The sequence below is a fragment of the Chionomys nivalis genome, unplaced genomic scaffold (assembly GCF_950005125.1).
Source record: "Chionomys nivalis unplaced genomic scaffold, mChiNiv1.1 scaffold_77, whole genome shotgun sequence".
NCBI lineage: Eukaryota > Metazoa > Chordata > Mammalia > Rodentia > Cricetidae > Chionomys > Chionomys nivalis.
In genome coordinates, this window is record NW_026646968.1 from 248923 (window position 1) to 257103 (window position 8181).

Here is an 8181-nt window from a genome sequence, read left to right on the forward strand (position 1 = left end):
CGGAGAAAGCATACATTGGGGACTTAACAGCACACCCAAAAACTCTAGAAAAAAAAGAAGCAGAAGCACCCAGGAGGAGTAAAAGACTGGAAATAATCAAACTGAGGGCAGAAATCAACAAAATAGAAACACAGAAAACAGTCCAAAGAATCAATGAAACAAAAAGTTGGTTCTTAGAGAAAATCAACAAGATCGACAAACCCCTTTCCAAACTAATTAAACGACAGAGAGAGAACACGCAGATAAATAAGATCAGAAATGAAAAGGGGGACATAACCACAGACACAGAGGAAATTCGGAGAATCATTAGATCTTACTACAAAAGCCTGTATGCCACAAAACTGGAAAATGCAAAAGAAATGGACATTTTTTTTTAGATAAGTACAATATACCAAAGCTAAACCAAGAACAGGTGAACGATCTAAATAGACCGGTTAGTCGCGAAGAATTAGAAACGGTTATCAAAAATCTCCCTTCCAAAAAAAGCCCAGGACCAGATGGTTTCAATGCAGAATTCTACCAGACCTTCCAAGAAGAGCTGATACCTATACTTCTTAATGTATTTCACAATATAGAAACAGAAGAGTCATTGCCAAATTCCTTTTATGAAGCTACAGTTACCTTGATACCAAAACCACACAAAGACCCAACCAAGAAAGAGAATTACAGGCCTATCTCACTCATGAACATCGATGCAAAAATCCTCAATAAAATACTGGCAAACCGAATCCAAGAACACATCAGAAAAATTATCCATTATGATCAAGTAGGCTTCATCCCAGAGATGCAGGGCTGGTTCAACATACGCAAATCTATCAATGTAATCCAACATATAAATAAACTGAAAGAAAAAAAAACATATGATCATTTTATTAGATGCTGAAAAAGCATTCGACAAAATTCAACACCCCTTTATGATGAAGGTCTTGGAGAGATTAGGGCTAAAAGGATCATACCTAAATATAATAAAAGCTATTTACAGGAAACCGACAGCCAACATTAAATTAAACGGAGAAAAACTCAAAGCCATCCCACTAAAATCAGGAACACGACAAGGATGTCCACTCTCTCCATACCTCTTCAATATAGTGCTTGAAGTTTTAGCAATAGCGATAAGACATCATAAGGGGATCAAGGGGATTCGTATTGGAAAAGAAGAAGTTAAGCTTTCGTTATTTGCAGATGATATGATAGTATACATAAGCGACCCAAAAAACTCTACCAAAGAACTCCTACAGCTGTTAAACACCTTTGGGAATGTGGCAGGATACAAGATCAACTCCAAAAAATCAGTTGCCTTCCTATACACAAAGGATGAGGAAGCAGAGAGGGAAATCAGAGAAGCATCACCTTTCACAATAGCCACAAATAGCATAAAATATCTTGGGGTAGCTCTAACCAAGGAAGTGAAAGATCTATTTGACAAGAACTTTAAGTCTTTGAAGAAAGAAATCGATGAGGACACCAGAAAATGGAAGGACCTCCCCTGCTCTTGGATTGGGAGGATCAACATAATAAAAATGGCAATTCTACCAAAAGCAATCTATAGATTCAATGCAATCCCCATCAAAATCCCATCAAAATTCTTCACAGATCTGGAAAAGACAATAATCAACTTTATATGGAAAAACAAAAAACCCAGGATAGCCAAAACAATCTTATACAATAAAGGATTGTCTGGGGGCATTACCATCCCTGACTTCAAACTCTATTACAGAGCTACAGTATTGAAAACAGCTTGGTATTGGCATAGAAACAGAGAAGTTGACCAATGGAATCGAATAGAAGACCCTAACTTTAACCCACAAACCTATGAACACCTGGTTTTTGATAAAGGAGCTAAAAGTATTCAATGGAAGAAAGAAAGCATCTTCAACAAATGGTGCTGGCAAAATTGGATGTCAGCCTGTAGAAGAATGAAAATAGATCCATATCTATCACCATGCTCAAAACTCAAGTCCAAATGGATTAAAGACCTCAATATCAGTCTGAACACACTGAACCTGATAGAAGAGAAAGTGGGAAGTACTCTACAACACATGGGCACAGGAGACCACTTCCTACGTACAACCCCAGCAGCACAGACATTAAGGGCATCATTGAATAAATGGGACCTCCTGAGACTGAGAAGCTTCTGTAAAGCAAAGGACACTGTCACTAAGACAAAAAGGCAACCCACTGACTGGGAGAAAATCTTCACCAACCCCGCAACAGACAAAGGTCTGATCTCCAAAATATATAGAGAACTCAAGAAAGTAGACCGTAAAGGGCTAATCAACCCAATTAAAAAATGGGGCACTGAGCTGAACAGAGAATTCTCAACAGAAGAAGTTCGAATGGCCAAAAGACATTTAAGGTCATGCTCAACTTCCCTAGCGATCAGGGAAATGCAAATCAAGACAACTTTAAGATACCATCTTACCCCTGTCAGAATGGCTAAAATAAAAAACACCAATGATAGCCTTTGCTGGAGAGGTTGTGGAGAAAGGGGTACACTCATCCATTGCTGGTGGGAATGCAAACTTGTGCAACCACTTTGGAAAACAGTGTGGCGGTTTCTCAGGAATTTTGGGATCCACCTACCCTTGGACCCAGCAATACCACTCTTGGGAATATACCCAAGAAATGACCTATCATACAACAAAAGTATATGCTCAACTATGTTCATAGCAGCATTGTTTGTAATAGCCAGAACCTGGAAACAACCTAGATGCCCTTCAATGGAAGAATGGATGAAGAAAGTATGGAATATATACATATTAGAGTACTACTCAGCAGTAAAAAACAATGACTTCCTGAATTTTGCAGGCAAATGGACGGAAATAGAAAACACTATCCTGAGTGAGGTGAGCCAGACCCAAAAAGAGGAACATGGGATGTACTCACTCATATTTGGTTTCTAGCCATGAATATGGGACCTTGAGCCTATTATGCGTGGTCCTAGAGAAGCTAATTATGAAGGTGAACCCAAAGAAAAACATTTAGGCGATGAAAGGAGACAGAGACAAAGACCCACATTGGAGCACCGGACTGAAATCTCAAGGTCCAAATCAAGAGCAGGAGACAGAGCACGAGCAAGGAACTCAGGACCGCAAGGGGTGCACCCACACAATGAGACAATGGGGATGTTCTATCAGGAACTCACCAAGGACAGCTGGCCTGGGTCTGAAAAAGCATGGGATAAAACTGGACTTGCTGAACATAATGGACAATGAGGACTACTGAGAACTCAAGAACAATGGCAATGGGTTTTTGATCCTACTGCTCGTACTGGCTTTGTGGGAGCCTAGGCAGTTTGGATGCTCACCTTACTAGACCTGGATGGAGGTGGGTGGTCCTTGGACTTCCCACAGGGCAGGGAACCCGGATTACTCTTAGGGATGATGAGGGAGGGGGACTTGATGGGGGAGGGGGAGGGAAATGGGAGGTGGTGGCGGGGAGAAGGCAGAAATCTTTAATAAATAAATAAACAATAAAAAATAAAAAAGAATAAAATAAATAAATAAAATAAAATAAAAAATTAAAAAAATTAAAAAAAAAGAAAGGATGAAGTCTGTCAAACCCTTGACCTGCGTCACCCAGAGAGAAGATTCAAATTCTTGAAATGTAAGACAAGACATGAAGTATGAAAGAAGGACAAGTAGGATCTAGGGAACCCTGAGTGTGTGTGTGTGTGATGTGCATTGACTCTAGAGAGTTGACAATCATGTAAGCAAGAGAGTGCTTGAATCATAAAAGAGACACTAACATTGATAAGATGTTATTAAGCCTACATATCACTTGCTACCTTCCAGCTACTCCACCCTGGGTGTGAGGATCAATTCCAGATGTTACAAAACATGCAAGTGATCAATTTAGGTATAAGATGAAAAGAGAAACACAACTTCTGTTAGCAAGGACATCTAAGGACCAACATAGTGCATGACGGGTCTTTCCATATAATGGAGACCAGTGCTCCTCGAGAAGCATCAAAAAGACACAAGGAAAGATCATTGCAAACAGAGTCTTGAGCTCGCCAGGCATCCTTGTTAGAGTGACATCATCTTTAAACCCTGCATGGCAATCCCTGATGCCCTACCATGATGCCCAGGGAAGACAGGACAACCTGGAAGTTGAACTACTTCATTAAGATCATCCAGCTTTTGAATGATTATCCAAAATGCTTCACTGTAGAAGCAGACAATGTGGGCTCCAAGGAAATGCAGCAGATCTATATGTCCCTGTGAAGGAAGACTGTGGTGCTGATGGGCAAGAACACAATGATGCAGAAGGGCATCTGGGGGGTGGGGCATCTGAGAACCACCCAGCTCTGGAGAAACTGCTGCCTCATATCTGGGGGAATGTGGACTTTGTGTTCACCAAGGAGAATCTCACTGAGATTAGGGACATGCTTCTGGCCAACAAAGTGCCAGCTGTTGCCTGTGCTGGTGCCATTGCCCCAAGCGAGGCCACTGTGCCAGCCCAGAACACTGGTCTGGGGCCCAAGAAGACCTCTTTTTTTCCAGGCTTTAGGCATCACTACTAAAATCTCCAGGGGCACCATTGAAATTCTGAGTGATGCGCAGCTAATAAAAACTGGAGACAAAGTAGGAGCCAGTGAAGCCACACTGCTGGACATGCTGAACATCTCCCCCTTCTCCTTTGAGCTGATCATCCAGCAGGTGTTTGATGATGGCAGCATTTACAACCCAGAAGTGCTTGACATCACAGAGCAGACTCTGCACTCTTGCTTTCTAGATGGTGTCCAAAATGTTGCTAGTGTTTGTCTGCAGACTGGTTATCCAGCTGTTGCTTCAGTATCACACTCTAACATCTGTGGTTACAAGCGGGTTCTGGCTCTGTCTGTGGGGACTGAGTACATCTTCCTACTTGCTGAAAGGTCAAGGCCTTCTTGGCTGATCCATCTGCATTTGTGGCTGCTGCCCCTGCAGCTGCTGCCACCACTGCTGCTCCTGCTACTGCTGCAGCCCCAGCCAAGGCTGAAGCCAAGGAAGAGTTGAAGGAATCAGATGAGGATGTGGGATTTGTTCTCTTTGACTGATCCTCTCAAAGCAACCAACTCAGAAAACTTAATCTGAGAAACATGGAAATAAAAGCTTACTTTTGTTAAAAGAAAAACCACAAAGAAACAAAACAGGTTTGAGTGTACTCCAATGTCCTTGATGAATATCCACTTATACATCTGTTATCAGATTTCTTACTTCTTCACACTAAGTCAACCAACACATTACAGTGAAAGTTTCCTGTTCACAGAGAGTTCAACAGGGAATCCTAGGACAATTCTATGGGAAAACTATTTAGCAAGCATGTAAGGAGAACAACTGAAGAAGTCCACAGTCAGCCACAAAACATCAACTTTTGTCATTCTCTAAGGAAGAAATAGACATGAGGTTCATACTGTAAGCCCCTGGTTCCAGAGAAATGGTGACTAGAGCTGTGGATCAGTAGCTGGAACCTTAACTGAAATGGGGGACTTTGGGGCAGACACAAGGTGAAGCTGTAATGTCACAGAGCACATGAAAATAATCCCAGGTTACTGTATACATCTATAGAAGTATTATAGAGGATTCCTTATTTCACACAGATAAGGTTTAAAATAAAATTAAACCAAAGTAAAACATGACAAAACATTTTAAACAGAACAATTAAGCAAAATGAACACATAAGCAGAACACATAAGCCTCAACAAAAAGTATTGAGTGTATGTATTAAGAAGAACAACTAAACACAAAATTCAACCAACAAAGAGGAAATTTCCCAATGTCAAGGTCCAAGAGATTAGGAGATTCCAGTTTATCAGGTCAAGTGTAGAAGTCCAGGTGCTCTCTATTCAACAAGAGTTTCTCTGCAGCATCAAGACAAACCGCAGTCTGCTGAAGGGCCTTATAGGAAGAGATTTCGATAACTTCTCACAAAGGCCTTTTGTGATGTCACAGTAAGGAATGGGCCAGTAACAGCAAATGGCCCAAAAGATGATTCTCTACCGAGCTCCAGAGCAAATTCCCAACAAGAAACAACTTAAATGACAAAGAATAACCTTCCTCTCAGGCTCTCACAGGACAGGGAGGGATGGAAGACGAGGAGCAGGGGACTTGGGAAGATAGGTCTAAAGCATTTGGATACAGGACTTTGGCAGGTCCCTGGTACATCCAGTCACACAATTATTTCTGATACCCTGGGCTTTCATGACTTCCCCAAACTACACCTCCCTGCTAGAGCCCAGACATTCAAACACATGATAAGGTGTTAGACCATTCTTGTCAAACCTGAGCAGGACACTTTGACTTTAAGAACATAGTAAGCAGGTAACATAGTAACAAGGAACAAGTGCCATAGTAACAAGGTAGACAGACTCAGCAACTCTGTGCTGACCTTTGCTAGGGACACAGGTATGGACTAGTTAGAGAATGAACCTATGGTCTGCCCCAATGCCCTTTGCACTAGGATGCTGTGTTCTCTAAGTATTCTGACTACACTTCACATATTCAATTCCTTTATCTAAAACTCCTATAGATGGTCATCTAAAGGATGCTAGCCTTCCCTGACACTGGGATGCTGTAATGAAATGGACTTACCTCATGACACACATGACATGTCTTTGGTTCTTATTTTTTTTTTTTTTTGGTTTTTTGAGACAGGGTTTCTCTGTGGTTTTGGAGCCTGTCCTGGAACTAGCTCTTGTAGACCATGCTGGTCTCGAACTCACAGAGATCCGCCTGCCTCTGCCTCCCGAGTGCTGGGATTAAAGGAGCGCGCCACCACCGCCCGGCTTCTTTGGTTCTTTTTGCAGTGCTGTAGGATGCAACATAGCAAGTATGGAAGATAGTTATCAGGATAGATGAGCATTTAAGTGCTTCAAAGGGTTTATGGGATAATAGCACACGTAGATATGATAATCATTCACATATTCACGAAATATCTGGCTTTTTACAGCTTGTACATACTAATAAAACTTTGAAAGCCAAAAATAAATTAATTAAAAAATTACAAGGAATCATGTTTAAGAACTGAAATATGGGAATAGTATCAACGGGAAGGCCATCACCATCTTCCAGGAGCGAGATCCCGCCAACATCAAATGGTGGGATGCTGGCACAGAGTATGTTGTGGAGTCGACTGGTGTCTTCACCACCATGGAGAAGGCTGGGGTCCACTTAAAGGGTGGGGCCAAAAGGGTCATCATCTCCGCCCCTTCTGCCGATGCCCCCATGTTTGTGATGGGTGTGAACCATGACAAGTATGACAATTCCCTCAAGATTGTCAGTAACGCTTCCTGTACCACCAACTGCTTATCCCCTTTGGCCAAGGTCATTCATGACAATTTTGGCATTGTGGATTCATGACCACAGTCCATGCCATCACAGCCACCCAGAAGACTGTGGATGGCCCCTCTGGGAAGCTATGGCGAGATGGCCATGGTGCTGCCCAGAACATCGTCCCTGCATCCACTGGCGCTGCCAAGGCTGTGTGCAAAGTCATCCCAGAGCTGAACGAGAAGCTCAAGGGCATGGCCTTCCGCTTTTCTGCCCCCAATGTGTCCGTTGTCTATCTGACATGCCTCCTGGAGAAAGCTTCCAAGTATGACGAGGTCAAGAAGGTGGTGAAGCAGGCATCCGAGGGCCCACTAAGGGGTATCCTGGGTTACACTGAGGACCAGGTTGTCTCCTGTGACTTTAACAGTGACTCCCACTCTTCCACCTTTGATGCTGGAGCTGGCATTGCTCTCAATGACAACTTTGTAAAGCTCGTTTTCTGGTACGACAATGAATTCGGCAACAGCAACAGAGTGGTGGACCTCATGGCCTACATGGCCTCCAAAGTGTAAGAAGCCCACCCTGGACCACCCATCCCAGCAGGGATACAGCAAGAGAGAGGCCCTCGGCTGCTGAGCAGTCCCTATCCTAACTAACCCTTGACACTGAGCATCTCTCTCACAGTTTCCAAACCAGACCCCCAGAATAGCAGGAGGGGCTTAGGGAGCCCTACTCTCTTGAATACCATCAATAAAGTTCATTGCACCCCTAAAAAAAAGAAACTGAATGAATATCACAAATTAAATTTAGAACCAATTCAGAGACATAAATCAAAACCAACAAAACAGGAAGCAAACTCACTGTTCTGTTTGGATGTCAAAGCAAATGAGCAGCATCTGTTTTCATAGATCAGTAATATCAAGGTTTA

The 8181-nt window shown here is 42.6% G+C and overlaps 2 pseudogenes; both read left to right on the forward strand.

Moving 5' to 3' along the window:
- The first annotated feature begins 4082 nt into the window (after window positions 1-4082).
- Window positions 4083-5041, forward strand: LOC130869190 (60S acidic ribosomal protein P0-like; annotated as a pseudogene).
- A 344-nt stretch (window positions 5042-5385) lies between these two features.
- On the forward strand, window positions 5386-7813 carry LOC130869183 (glyceraldehyde-3-phosphate dehydrogenase-like; annotated as a pseudogene).
- Window positions 7814-8181: the final 368 nt, after the last annotated feature.